This window comes from Strix aluco, chromosome 2 (assembly GCF_031877795.1).
Source record: "Strix aluco isolate bStrAlu1 chromosome 2, bStrAlu1.hap1, whole genome shotgun sequence".
NCBI classification, from domain to species: Eukaryota; Metazoa; Chordata; class Aves; order Strigiformes; family Strigidae; genus Strix; species Strix aluco.
Window position 1 is genome coordinate 51,957,252 of NC_133932.1, and position 15,149 is coordinate 51,972,400.

General features: G+C 36.6%; 1 protein-coding gene across 2 annotated transcripts in view; it reads right to left on the bottom strand.

Annotated features, from left to right (window-relative positions):
- The window catches only part of CDKL5 (cyclin dependent kinase like 5), a 141,700-nt gene that overhangs the window by 58,601 nt on the left and 67,950 nt on the right, over window positions 1–15,149 (bottom strand). The gene's annotated exons all lie outside the window — the stretch shown is intronic.

Consider the following 15,149-nt stretch of genomic DNA (forward strand, 5'->3'; position numbering starts at 1 on the left):
GTTCCTGTAACTCTTGTTGCTTAGTTATTCTGAAAGTCAAACTATCTTTTGTCTAACCAATGTATGAGTGTGGCTGCTTATCTTTATGAGCTGATGTGAAAATACTGTATTAGCATGTGGCTAAGGTTTACAATGAGACCTGTAATTTTGGTTGCCAAAAGTTTTGGTGTTTCGAAGTTCAAATATCCACAAAGAACATGATTTAATGAAAGTAAATTCTCTGTGCTTCTTTAAAAAAAAAAAAAAAGTTGTCATCTTAAGGGAAGCCTATCCAAAACCAAAATCACTAATTGCATTTGAACATGCTAATCTGTGCTTACTGTATGGTCATAGGTGATAACTCCTTAACACCTGCCTGCCTTTGCATTCATCTAGTATTCTCTATTCTCACCAAACTTGATCACCATACTTCACATTTTTCTCTTAAATGAAGACATTTCTCTTGTTGTGTGAGCAGGAATGCATTTAGCGCACGGCCAAAATGTAGGCAACGTGAATAGTGCAGGCCTGTTCATACAACGATGCAGCACCTGAATTTTAGTAACATGATGGGGAAGAAGCTTTAAAGTCACAGGGGAAGGGTGTATGAGCAGGCAGGCGGTAGGCTACCTGGGTTGCTGTATGAGCTAGACCTAGCTTACACACCTTTTCCAAACATCACAGTTTTCAAAAAAAGAAACTAATATCCCACTACTAATAGCATGCAAATCCTGGATTGAAGAACAACAGTAAAGAAGTTAAGCCCTTTGGAATACCTGAAGACATGTGCATAACTAAGTGTTGAATAACACAAACATTTACTCCATTTTTCATTTCAAATCGTCATAACACATGAACCTGTAAAACACCTGATCTTGCTTAAAATCTTGTTTAAAAGCACCTGCAAAGACTACTGTATAGATAGTGAACAATGCCTTTTAAGGCTTTTAAATTAAAGTTAATACTATTATGAACAAAAATCAATAAAAATGAGTTTTCAAACAAACATAAAAATATATATGTGTGTGTGTGTATAATTTGTATGTTTAAAAAAAAAAAAAAAAATAACCACCTTTGATCATCACTCATAACATCTACCAGAAAAACCTGGAAGCATGCTGTTGAGTATTGATTTAAGTGACCAAACTGCATCTACCTTGCATTGAAGAAGGTTAGTTCAGCAGAAGCAGCACATGCTACTAACTCTTAAGAGAGGATATGCATTGCTTTTCTGCTACTGAAACCTACCCTTCATATACACTGGTCTAATCTGAAAGCTGATATATTGCATAAATTCAGCTGAGATACTACAAAGGTCTAAGCTTTACCATTTGCTCAACCAATTTACAGAACAGCAAAGAAACGGGTGTCAGAACTGAGGAGATAATACGTATTTCAGGTTTGAAGTGATTCTGAAAGGCTTGTCTATACCTTTTATGTTAAATACAGTTCTGAAATATTTTTGTTTTGGGAAGCTTACAAACTGAATCTTCTAAACTAAACTGAACAAACTATTTTAGTAATTATATTGTTACTACTAAGGTACAGTATTGTTATATTTATTAACTCTAACTATAGTAATAGTAGTAATAGTTACTAGCACTATGAAGGAACACGGCTAAGAGAGTGAGTAAATTTATCTTATTTGACCTTCTGGTATCTACTGTTAGGTGCTCTGGTTAATTAAGCCTCTGAAAGGTTTTTCACCAAAGGAACACCATAATTGCCCTCAAAAGCCTCTGCCGACTGTAATATGTCTATTTTTAGACAGTGTGTGCATACACCACTTTGCAGATGAGCCAAATTTATCCATTAGCATTACATTCTTATTTCACATGAAGGAAAAGAAAAATTTGTAGATGTTTCAGCAACCATCAAAAGGCTGTATTTTTATTCTCGAAGTAATGGCTAAGCACACTGAAAGAAATGTAGGAGTTAAAAGCTGTTGCCTCACACTGACAGCAGTTCTGCACCATTCAAGAAATCTAGCCCATGTGGCTTCTCTGCCATATGCTGCTGTCCGTGATGGGTAAAGTGAATGTGATTATTTTGGAAATTAAGTTTTAAAAGCTCTTGGGTCACAGTCATGCAAAGACTTATGTAAGATATGCTATCAAACATCCTGCAGGATTTTGCCTATTCACAGTATTTAAAGCGTGAGTGGCTCTATGAAGAACAGGAACATAAAGACTTCAGCAACAGGCATATGGAAGAAAAAGTTATCCAAACAGTTCAAAATACTGTAACATTTAAGAAATTTTCATCTGAAAAGCTTTATCACTTGTATTATTTTATTAAGCTAATTAATGGTGTCATAATTAAGCAATCAAGAATTTATACATGACATATTCCCTATCTTAAAAAACCTGACTAATAATATATTTAAATAACCTGAAGTGAAACAACACGAAAATGAGACTAGACAATAGGTGCCTTGAGGAGTTGCACTAGTAACATCTTGTTCCCCCTTAGGGAGAGACATTCTCGTCTAAGTTTCTTGGAAGACCTCATCCTATCTAAATGGTATTCTCTAGGAATCAGCTACTGGTGAAGCAGTCAAGCCAAAGCTAAAATGGATACAAGGACACTGAAGATTACTGTGCACAGATTTTTAAATACAATGCACCTGCTTGTCAAAAAGTCTGTAACTTCCCCATGATGTGGAACATCTCCCAGACAGAAGGGTTTCAGAGTATTCCATCAGGCAGAACAGAAAATTGAAGCTGAATGCACATTTCTTACTTCTCGGTTGAGTGCTCTAAACCAATTAAATGTTTATATGAGGTGACACAGAAAATAGTAGCTCATCATTAGTCATATTTTAAATAGATTCCAAAGGAAGAATCCACCTGAAATGCTCTGTTTCTCTGTTTGCCATCACCACTAGCAATTTTAAACTAGATGTACAGTTTCAATCAAATTTTACAGAGAAATGCAAGTTTTAAAAAGAGAAAATTTCAAAACATTTTCTCAAATTTGTCAGCCATATATAGAATATCCTTCCTTGGGGGAAGAAAGCAGTAAGAACTCAGTTTCCTATACACTGTATGATGTTGCAGACAAGCAGCGTATGTAGACTGTACAATGGACTAACACACATAGCTTTTGATCAGCTATTGTATGTAATTGTCATTTACACAAACTATGAGACTGGAAAACATGGAACACATTTTTTAGACGGATCAGTTTAGCAGGCTTATAGTAGCGGTGGTAAAAGTAGGCTGCCTGGATTAGGACACAGATGCTAGAGCTGAGAGATGATGCAGGCCAAACCTGAAGTTTCAAACAAATACTGACATGCACTAGGTGCAAAGCAGACACCACATTGCTAAGCCCCAAGAAGATGGACAGAATCGGGGATACAAAGAAAAGTAGTGCTTTGAGCAAAGAGGGAATTCAACAGTGAAAAATCAGACTCCTGTGGGATACTGAAAGGTTCTTTACAGATCAAATTTAGACTTTTGTTACCGAAACCTTTACTTAAAAGTCCTTTTGGAGATCTGAGCTCTTTTGTGGATCTCGTTCTCTGCTCCTCAAAACCAGGCCAAATAGCAATGCTCAAAACCAGAATTGTCATTCTCTTAAATATTTTTTTTTTTTTGCATTTCAAAATGTTTTTTTCAAGACTGTACTCTGAAACGGAACAGCACTGAAAATAATGTTCAGTCTGACTGCGGAAACCCTCCTCAGACAATACCTCAATATCCAACTCCTGGCCTAGAAAATTCTCATATCCAATTAATGTATCATGTGGATAGAAAAGCTGTTACTAGTTAACTCAATGTATGAGACTTCAATGAATGTCAAGGAAAGAAAAAACTCAAGTAATCCTAAATATTCTGTGCTCTTTATGGAACACAGAATGTCCTTTCTGAACTCTGATACTTACTACTAGTAGCTTATATCATGAAGTATGAAAATGTGAGTTAATTTAGCTGTAGTTTTGCTTCACTCAGCTGTATTTATTACTAAGTATCTCATTATTTTGTTCTACTAAAAAATTCTGGCCTCAATATTTCACTTTACATTCTGAGGCAACAGCAAATTTGCAAATGCAGAAATCAGATCTCTCTTAGCATTGATATTACCTCTGCTTATTGAGCATGTATATTATAAATATTCCGTGTTATAAAACTATAGAAAAAAGCACTGTTCTACAGCTAAGTATGCAACAACAGATGAATGTTACTGAAAACACTTTGTATAAAAGTTAAGGACGTATACAAACTGATTATTCAGACTCCATGATTACATGTGTCTAAAATGGGACAAAATATGTCTCTTTTCCATGTACAAACCTGCTAATACCATTTAATAAGGGTAAGACAAAAATTTCTTAATCCATGTCTGTGCTATTTGCTTTATACATAAATAGAGAGAAGGAGAGGAGGAAGGAGATGCCTGCTCATGGGAAAAGGATATCTCCAGTCCTGGAGATAGGAATGACTTCATGCTAGGGCTCAATCCTTTCCTTTACCTCAAAATATGCGTGGGAATTGCTTCTGGAGAAAACATGTGATTTACTGTCTGCCCACTTAGCCACAGATGAGAGGCGAGTATCCTTATGGGAGCTGTGCAGTTCTCACAGCTCTTCTGCTAGCCACCCAGTGATTTCTCTCCCAGGTTTCCTCACAAGATTGTGGCATCTGGTATTTCCTGTCACCGGTATCAAACTAGAAGAGTTCCCTGATACGAAAGTGTTTCATTTTATCTCATTTAAAGGATAGAGGTCCACTATTTTTTCATTGTCTCTACATAATATATATGACATGATAGTGCTTTTCCAAAACAGTGCACTAATAATATCTCTGTTGTTTTCTAGAAAAATCCTTGATGTTAATGATGGGAGTACTCGAGGACAAAGGTGCTCCACAGCATAACTCAAAATCTTAGAACTAAAACCACTTCTCTGGAAAGAGAAACATATCCTACCAAACTATATGCTGTTCTTGAAAATATGTGACAAAAAAAATCTTCAAATGTTTGTCCCTATTTTGTTTCAAAGGCTTCTGTTCGGATGGTTTTTTTCCTTTTTGCATTTGCATATCAAGGAAAATTTGACAAAAGCATACACACACAAAAAGATTCTTGAAAAATAGATAAGATGATGTCCTTCAGAAAGTTCTATCTTTCAGCTATAATTTTCCTGCCTCACCCTATAGGATTACAAGAATTTCTCAAGTGTGGATTTTTTAAGCAACTGAAAGAATAAGTGTTTATAAAAATCAACATGAGTAGAGATAGCAACCTTTTCTGAACAAAGTAGTACAGTTTTACTTTGACTTCCATAAGCATTATTATGTTTTTCAACATTTAAGTGTTTAGAATAGATCTTTCAATAATCTTGATTCCAGCAAAAATCACAGAACATTAAGCAATCACCGGCGAGGTAACAGAAGACCATGAAACCATCACAAGATAGTAAAGCATTTATTTTTCATGAGTCCTTTAGAATGAAACTTTAAAAAAACCAGCAAATTAATTTTTCAAAGTTATTCTCAAAACAAGAACAGAAAATATTAACATTTTAATCAGTATCGATCAATGTATCATATATGTAACATCTGTCATTACAAAAGTCTTTAAACTTAGGCCAAGCTACCATGCAATGCAAGTTCTGAGAGGGAAGAGGCATCGTTACCTGCATGTAAAGCAGGTCCTTAATATATCATCCAGACACTGTCCTGATTCCATTTGCATTCTGCCTTAAAACACTGCTACCTTGGGACAGTACTAACAGACCAGAACACAGCTTCCTGTCTTTGCAAGACTCCTAATGTTAGGTGCTGGCAATTTTGCAACATTACTTTCAAAATGTAGTGGAGTATCTTAGAATATTCTCTGTAGAAAAAAAGAGATGTGCAAAATGATGGATTCAATTTCTTTTTTCAAGCAGCTTGACATTGGAAAGTATAAGTCACAGCATTATGTATTCTTGTACACCTAAAATACTTTGGGGAATTTTCCTCAAGAGGTGTTTCTTTCTTTTAATCTTAAGTTTCTCCCATGAGAAAAACTAAAAAAAAAAACAACCCACACTTGGTTTATCTATGAAATATCACTCAGCATAGGAGAACTTTCAGGAACTAATCCAAAAGTCCTATTTTTTTTTAGGAAGAGACAGAGCCTCTGGTAAATAATGACAGAACAGTACGTCTGCATTATCACAATGCCTTTATTTACAGGAAAACTGATTAGAATTCTTCCAACACATACATGTTACAGTTTACCTGAGAAGAAGCATCTAGAATGAATCACCACAAATCAATTTAATATCTCTTGAAAGCAGAATGTTATTTACTAACCAGCTAAGTGCAGAAGACTCTTAATGGAACAAAGATTTATATACTTCACATGCCTATTTTAAAGAAGATGGCCACACTCTCTCCTAGTTGAGGAAGAACAAAAGGAGGACTAGTGAAAACTTAAACCACTCTGGACCCACTAGAAGATTTCCAAGGAGGAACAGCTATAAAAGCTCAGATATTCCACTGGGGAAAGAAGCATAAGAAAAGGCTGAAACCTTTAGCTACCAGTTTGTCAGGAAATGACCAGTAAGCATGTGCAATGATAGAAAGAGACTTTTCTTTAAAAAATGCAAGCAGATTGAAACAGTTTCTCTGATTTCTTTATCCGTGTCTTTCATAAACGCAACAACTGTGTTGTCTGTTCAGATGTTACAAGTAAAACTGGTAATGCAAGCATTTTACTCATCTGGTTTAAATCGAGTGTAATTTAAGGGAATCATAAACAGCAAGCATTTCTCACCCAACCGTTGGACAGATCTGTAAGACAAGTGAGTGTCCCATCTGTATCCACAGGCTCACAGGTTGGGACCCCCCTTTGAACTGTCCCAGACCCAGCAGCAGGCTCTAGAGACCAAAAGGTCCCTCCTCCGCTGGTGGCTGAGGCTCTTCAGACTGCAGTAAGTTTACAGGCTCGCAGAACAGTTGGGGCTGGAAAGTACCTCTCAACCAATCTTGAATGTCCCCATCCCTGGAGATACTATGAAAAGCCTTTGAGATACCCAAAATCTACCAGGAGAAGATTTGGTGCAACCTGCTGTAGCTGATTCTGCTTTGAGCAGTTATTAGGAAGCACACCTGAATTGTGAGGAGAGCATTACAATGTATGCATTTTATATTCTTCAAAAATTTGAAATCTACCAATTTATGGTTTGGGGTTTTCTCCTTCTACTCTCCACAAAAGTTACAAAGACTAACTTTAGTCTTTCAGGCTAGTCCCTCCCACTTTCAAGATCGGCAGAGGTGTGCAGGGTGATTCAGAGCAGGACTAAAGTTAAGATGCTCTCTGGCACCTCTGCATAAATGGAGGAAGCGACTTCCCTAGACTCCCAAGGAAGCCTAGGGGGGCTCATCTCTCTAGACTGAAGTTAGCTCTGTGTAAATTCTCCCTGCCTCCTCTTTTACATTATGCTGAATGCTGGCTCTTCATAAGCATTGGAAATTAGCAATTTCTTTAACCCAAGGTCATAACATTAGCATTTAAACAGTCCTACAACCCTAAAATACTACCCTGAAAAGAACATTTAAAGGAAGTGAACCCACTCAGTATTTTCCGTAACTACTAGGCTGATGACACTGGTTAGCATTGAAACTTTAATTCTTCCAAATGGATTTTTCATATTTATTCAACATTTTCTCCAAAGCAAGAAAGTAAATATGTATTCCCAAAGATTTTGCACAATAGCCTAATTAAAATGATCTGGAATAAAAATCAGCTTTTGAATACTATAAATGCAACTATTCTGGCTTTTTACATTAAATTAGTGTTATTATAGCAGTTTTTATAATAATCTGGCCTTTATTTCATCTTATTAACCTATATCATTTTACAATTTGACAGCAGTGTTTAATCCCAACCCTAGATGTAAAACTGAACCCAAATTCAGTAAATGGCTATAAAATTTTTCTGATACTGAAATGTCAGTAGCAGTCATTCCAGTTTCAGACCTCAGTCCTCTTCCAGTTCTATTTGACTTTTTTTTGGTCTGTTAACACTAAAAATTGTGAAAATTTGGGGAATAAAAATAAAGCTATTTATACATATCATAATACTGCATCGGGCAGATACCAGCCTTATTTAATTACTTCTTATAGTGTAATCTTGACACTTGGAATACAAGAGATAACAAAGTGAAAAAAGCAGGAAGACAACCTGTACTACCTCTATGCTTCCTTTAAGACATTGCTGACTCCATAAATGCAGAGGTCAACAAGACATTTATAATTACATTGTATTTCTTAATTCTTTGTTATTACTAATGTAATGTTCCTTCCTTGGGCACGTTGTAACTCAAGAGTAGGTAGAACGTACTGGAAAATATTTCTTTGTTTTGTTTGTTTGGCTGGGGTTTTTTTAAACATGCATCAGTGTCAGAGTCTTCAGCGTTATTATTCCAACTTTGAGCATCAACATAGTTTCAGCCTGATTGGTTAAACTTTTGAAGTTCATCACAGATCAAGCTTTAATTTTGAAATCGTTACTTCTGCAACTGAAACTATTTATTTTTTTATCTGGTACTTTCACGTTTTAAATTTTGGGGTTTTTTTTCTTATCAAGTCTGACAGGCATTTTCTTTAATCTGTAAAAGAAGACCTACTATGAACCAAAGGCAAACTTGTCAAGCAGGCTCCTGAAGCCAAAACTCTTCAGGTGGAATTCAGTTTCAGATTATGACATCTAAATTCAGATACCTGCATGTGAGTTGTGTGTTTAAGTTTCTACTACAACAAGCAGAGCTGGAGAACTCTAAATTGACAAGTCACTCAAGACATATTTCAGTAGCCTAAACATAGGCATCTAGTAGCATTTAACATTCCCTAGGTATCTACAACACTCACATGGTATTGACAGAATTGACAGAGGATTTAGAGATGCATACTTCCTAGAGCAGAAGCCAGAGGTAAGGTATAGCATCCCAGGTATCACCAACACCAGTAGGAGTTTATGCTTAGGCAACTAAAGTGCACCTTTCATCCCCAAAGAAGCATGAATTGAACTTCCTTCTATTCCTTGGCTAGATTTCCATGGATTATAGTGGGAGCTTAGACACTTGTACAGGTGCACACATACATACCTAAATTTGCATCTTAATCATGTCATCTTTACAGGTCTACCAGCACATGAAAACAAAATCAAATCAAAGCACATATTCAGCTGAAGCATGTATGGGAAATGCATGCAAATCACATTCAGATTTTCCAATGGTGGGTAAAAGCAGTTGGAGTGTGGGGGAGTACTTAATTTAAAAAAAATGTTAGTCCCTTCTCTTTTTATCAAGTACCTCCCCAGTTTCCACAACCTTTCAAAGATAATTAAGAGCTGTCCTGCTGCAAGGATTCAGTACCTTTGGATGCTGTCTGTCTGGTCCCATTAAACTGTAGGGACTGAGTTCTCTTGAGTAATTCCCAACTCAATTCTCACCCACTGCTGGTAACTCATCTTCTTCCTCAACCCTTTCACTAAGCATAGAGACTTGTGAGACTTTGCTGGTGAAAACCAAGGCAAAGGCAGCACTGAGCACCTCAGACTTTGTCTGGCTCTGCTATCACTAAATTGCCTCCCCACTCAGCATTTCTTGTTCAGCCTTTCACTACCAAAGTAGCAGCAGACACCCTTCTTGCTGCCTTTGCAAGTCTCAACTCCAGCTGAGCTCTGGCTTTCCTGACACCACCCAGATCCACCCAAGCAATGTTTCTAAATTCCTCCTTTACAGCCTATGTATGCTTCTGCCTCCTGCATACCACTTTTTTACATTGGAACTCCATCATGAACTCCCTGTTTAGACAATTCACTCTCCTAGGAAGTCTACCTGCTTTCTCAAGAACTGAGATGGACTGTTCTTATGCTTGGAGGATGTTGCTCTTAAAGGACTGCCAGCTTTCCCTTGCCTTTTAGAGATGTCTCCCATCAGCTCCCCACCTACCTGTTTCTTGAATACTCTCTGTTCAAGGCCTGTAGTCTGTGACTTTTTTCTCCTCAGTGTACTTATGATCTTGAACTCCACTATTTCATGGCCATTATAGTCAATTATTGTAATAATCTGGCTGGCCCTTCCAGCACCTGTGTCAAGAAATTTTCCCTGACATTCTCCATAAATCTCTGGGACCACCTACATTCCACCACGTTGCCCTTACAGATGCATCCCGAAGATGCCAGGAAAGTTACAGTCTCCCATGAAAACCAGGGTCTGTGATTCAGAAACTTGATCAGCTGTTTAAAGAAGGCTTTGCCCACTTCTTCACCCTGATCAGATGCTCTACAACAAAGTCCCAATACAACGCCACAGTTTCTGGTCTTGCCTCTAATTCTGAACCATGGGCTCTCAACCACACTGTCATCCATCCCAGAAGAGTCCTCCATATATCTGAGACATCGCTTCACACAAAGGGAAACTTCACCCCTCTTTGTCTTTTGAGTCCATCTTTCCTGGTGTGCTTCTATCCCTCTGTCATAAAGCTCCAGTATTAACTCTACTTTAACAATTTTTAAATACTAAGTAAATTTTCATTTTAGAATGCAAGCTAGGATAGGATTTCTCAAGCTTACTTTTCTCAGTTTACCATTATCTTCGAAAGAAAAACTGTCTTGGTGCTGAAGGAAAAAAAAAAATAAAATAGCTACTGTCATTTCCATGCTGCAGACTTACACATCAGGTTTTCCCTAACTTGAACTTTCTCATGCACAAATGGCAGCAACAGGTCCTCAGTATTCTGGAGTGGGTCTTAAACCACCAGTGGTGGTAATCATCTATTCAGATACCAAACAGCCATTCCAGATCCGCTCTGGAGCAGAAGCAAGAGCCATGGTTGAGGTTATTTTTGGTTTTAATATGTTAATTTGAAAGAGAGTATATGTTTGTAATTGTAAGCTTTCCACATCTGGGGAATGTTGTTCTTGTTTAGAATCCCAAAGATGAGAAGTTTTATGTTTAGTGTTTCTAATTTTTAAAAAAAAATGTTTTAAACTGAAAACTGGTTTTACCCCATTTTGGGCATGCAAAATAGTGTAACACTGTCTTCACCATGCAATTTAGTAGGTAAAAGGTGTTACTGAATGTAACCAACACCTTTGGTAATCTGGTCTCATCTCGTTGATAGGTTTGGCTATGGAACATTTCATAGATGTTTACATTAACGCTAAGAATCTGTCATTCCATGTCCTCTCCATCATACTGTATCTCCTTTCTCCTCAAGTAGCACTAAGGTTCACGAACATCCCTTTCACTTCTCTCAGATCTCTCTGTGTTGTTCTCTAGGGAAGAGATAATAAATTTGAACAGGAAATGCCACCTGTACTTTTTAGCCTCAGTTCTTTGGCTACTTCTTCCATTAGACAACAGTATTATGGAGAGAATTTTTTTCTTTCCCCTAAGGATTTTGTGGCATTTACAAAAAGACATCTTTTTGCTCTCTACTTTTTTTTTTTTTCTCCTCAATCAAGTGATATTTTTGCTGACATTATGCTCAAAGCAAAATTCTAGGGCAATCTTATAACAGGGAAAGCTCTATAGATGCAAGTTGGTACTATTTTCTTGTTCTCAAATTTTTAATTGTTATAGCATTATGAGAGAGCAGAATAATTTTTCCTGATGTTTTATTGATCAGTTCTCCTCACTTCTGACTCCTTCCCTACCAGCCTGATGGATGCTCTACAGAATCCTAAATCAATGCTCTTCCCTACTTCCCTTTCAATTTAGCTATTTATTAAAAAAGGATTTTCCAGTTTGTGTATTGATATGGGTTTCAGGGGACACCTTAATTTCTGCTCAAAGTTTCTACATTCAGGTTTGCAGAGAAAGATAGGTTTCTCTTCTCTAGGATTGTGTAGACAGTGCATTCTTTGGATAAGAGAAATTCTTGACTCTTAAGAAAACTGCTATTTTGCTCTGCCAAGCATTTAAAACTACATTCCTTTTAGAGATTTCTCTTCTTTATAGAATAGCATTAAGAATTAAAATTCAATCCAAACTTCTTTAAAAAAGACAGCTGGCAAGATTCGTACCTCACACACACAGGTTTTACTGATCATGGTTGCAGAGGCCAGAGGAACAGGAGGGCTTCCTCTACACAAGTTGCATGGTAATTTAGTTAACTTGAGAAGCAGAACATACACGAGGAAATAAAGAAATCTGTACCCTGGGAAGACTTCTGTTACTACCAATAGATGAAGAAGAAACAGCAGCTAAGTCTTCATAAAAATAGCATTTCTACAGATGAAATTTCAGTTTTGAAGCTAAATTGAGAAAGAGAGTGTGTGGACTTATTTCAGGCAGTTTCTGCAGCATCCAAAGACTCATGACTATATCAGTATATTTTCTCTTGTATCTCAAAAAGAAGAAAAAAGTCTAAACATCATACAAGTTCCAGGAAGATTTAAAAAAGGTATTCTAACAAAAATTGTTCCTACCTATAAAACTATCTAACACATCCCACTTTCAGATCTTGCATACACACACGCACTTTTGAGCCACAAAAAAAAGGTATCATGCAGAATTTGGGTTCACTGTGAAGGTTTGCCCAAATGTGACAAACAAATAATTCTTAGAAAAAGGGGAAGGAAAACAGTGTCTTGATCTCACCAAGTTTATTGTCCCAAACAGTGGAAACAATATGTGGGGAGAGGGGATAAAGAAGTGCAGAATGAAGAGCTGAGGGCCAGGGAATACACAGACTAAAGAGACTAGGAAAAGAAGGCAGACAAATGTGGGCTGAAAACAGATTGGAAGAGAGAACTGGGATAAGGTACCTGGACTCAGAAGTTAGTGTTAAAACCAGCAAAACAAATAAGCAAATGAACCTGTGAACATCTAGAATTTTACTGGAACCGGTTTTACTGAAAGCAGAGGAATGGTGAGAAGTCAGAAATAGCTGCAAACCCACTAAAACCACAGATGAGTCTCATTCCACAGCATTCTGGTATGCATGGAGGATGAAGGAAACAGGTTACTAGCTGCACCATCTCAAATACTAGAAGCTGACAGCTGTGTGACAACTGCGTGGGTATCCATATGGTGTTACATGATGAATTTTGTATTTGAGAAGTCTAGAAAATTATGTGCAAAAAGGTAAGTTTACCACAGTGTATGCAAGCAAGGAAGTATTTGAGGGGAAAAGGTAGCATTCTTTTATTAGAACTACTGGTGCACGCAAAAGAAACTGAAGCCTTTCTTCAGGTCTAAAATAGAAATAGCAATATCCAAAGCTAAATTTAAACAGAGAACAAGTATATTCTGTGTTTAAAAAGACTCAATAAATCAACAGAAAACCTCAAATATTTCCTAAGGTAGAGTCCATCTCATTTAACTTTAGCCAGCTAAGAGTTACATATCCAATGTGTGTTGTCAAGGCTTTCGCCACAACTAGTAAAAGCAAGGGAGGAAAAGAAGATTCAGCCAGAAGGTTACTGATTTTAATAATTTCCAGATGGTAAGAATTGCTTTTTGGATGTTGGACTCGCTCAATTTATATAGACTAGGGAGATCGGTTATGCAAGACCTACGCACTGAAACTGTGAGTGAGATTAATTCCACCCAAGTTACTTGACTTCGCAATCCTTCCGTCTGTCTGTCTTATTTTTTCACGCATGCACAAACTTATATGCATGCATATGTTTTTAAGGTACATTTTAGAAAGTGATCAACAGTGTAAGTCCAGAGATACTATCTTCTCTGTATCAGTATTCTTTAAGTTCCACTGCTACATTAATATCACAGTCCATTGGATCCTGTTTGTAATACACATGCTAGAAATACAAACAAAGTATTCCTAACTGTGTTACTGAATTAAGAACATCTCCATTGCCAATGTAACTGTGTAGCGTCAATTCTCACATCCCACAAAGCAATCTGGCATAGCTAGCAGCAAGACCAGAATTTCTGAAGCTCATCCTTCTTCTTTAACCTGCACATTAGATAATAAAGTACATGTTCTATGGTGAGTATCTTCATGAAGCTATAAATATCTCTCCTACAAGCTTTGCATTTCCTTTTCCTGGTATAATTGAAGGTACTACCTGAGATCAATAAAGCTTTAAATAACTTGCAAAGAAGGCCCTATTAGAAGTAGCTCCTTTTCTTATGTTAAGCTTGCAGACAACGTTTCAGTTAAGATCCTTGAGTAAGAGCACAAACATTAATATGAGAGGCTGTCATAGCAAAAATATGGATTTAGAATATATGTTATATATTGATCTCCTAGAGCTATATTTCTCTCAGTTTCAAGGCACTATAAAGATTCATTTAAATGGAAGTTAAAGTAACAACTGGAAAAGCTTTAGGATTCTTTGTGGAGTAAAGGTTTCAAATCTTTTACTTAGTAAAATTTCTCATTAATATTTAATAACAGTACTATTACTTCAGATTTGATTAGGGGAATACAAAACGTTTAGCTTTACTGTAAAAATCCAGAAGTTAAAACTGTACAAGTAAGCTTCAAGCTTTGTTGCAGTACTTGGTCTAAACTAGATGCAGATATGAAAAACAAAGCTTCTTCAGAAGAAGGTTGCCTTCTGTCCTTTGTAAACTGATATAGTAGCAAGCCTTCTGTTGGTACAGAGCATAAACAATAGCTCTAACAACAGTTTGCTGACTAGTGTTTGTGTTTGAATGTACTAAATCTGACTTGCTTTCATTATAACATGATTCTGGATGTGAATTTTTATTTGTTTTTTTCTTGAGGTTTTTTTTGGGGTTTTTTTTGTTTTTTTGAAAAAACAACTTTACAATATAAGTTTATATAGTCAAAGCTCTGGGTGTGATGAGTAATATAAAAGAACGGTAACAAGTCAATCATTAATTACTCTAAATCCAGTTAAAATCCTTACTGAAAAAAAAAAATGAATCAGTCTCCTCACACAGGTTTCATTCACATAGTACAGTGTGAGTAGTCAACTATCACCACCTCTTCAAAAAAGAAAAAGGTGGTCTTGCAGAATATTAATTGTTAACCTAACCTAAAAATCAAGAGGAAAAAAACAAACAAATCCATGGAAAAGAGAACCCTGGACCTAGTTATTCCTTTACTTTTGTCTTTCCACAGATTTATTCTTTGCAAGAATAAGCTATACCCTCATAATTTGATTCCTAGCCAGATATTTTCAGAAAAGGCACATTCTCCCACTGAAAAATTCCAGGACTTAGTTTACTG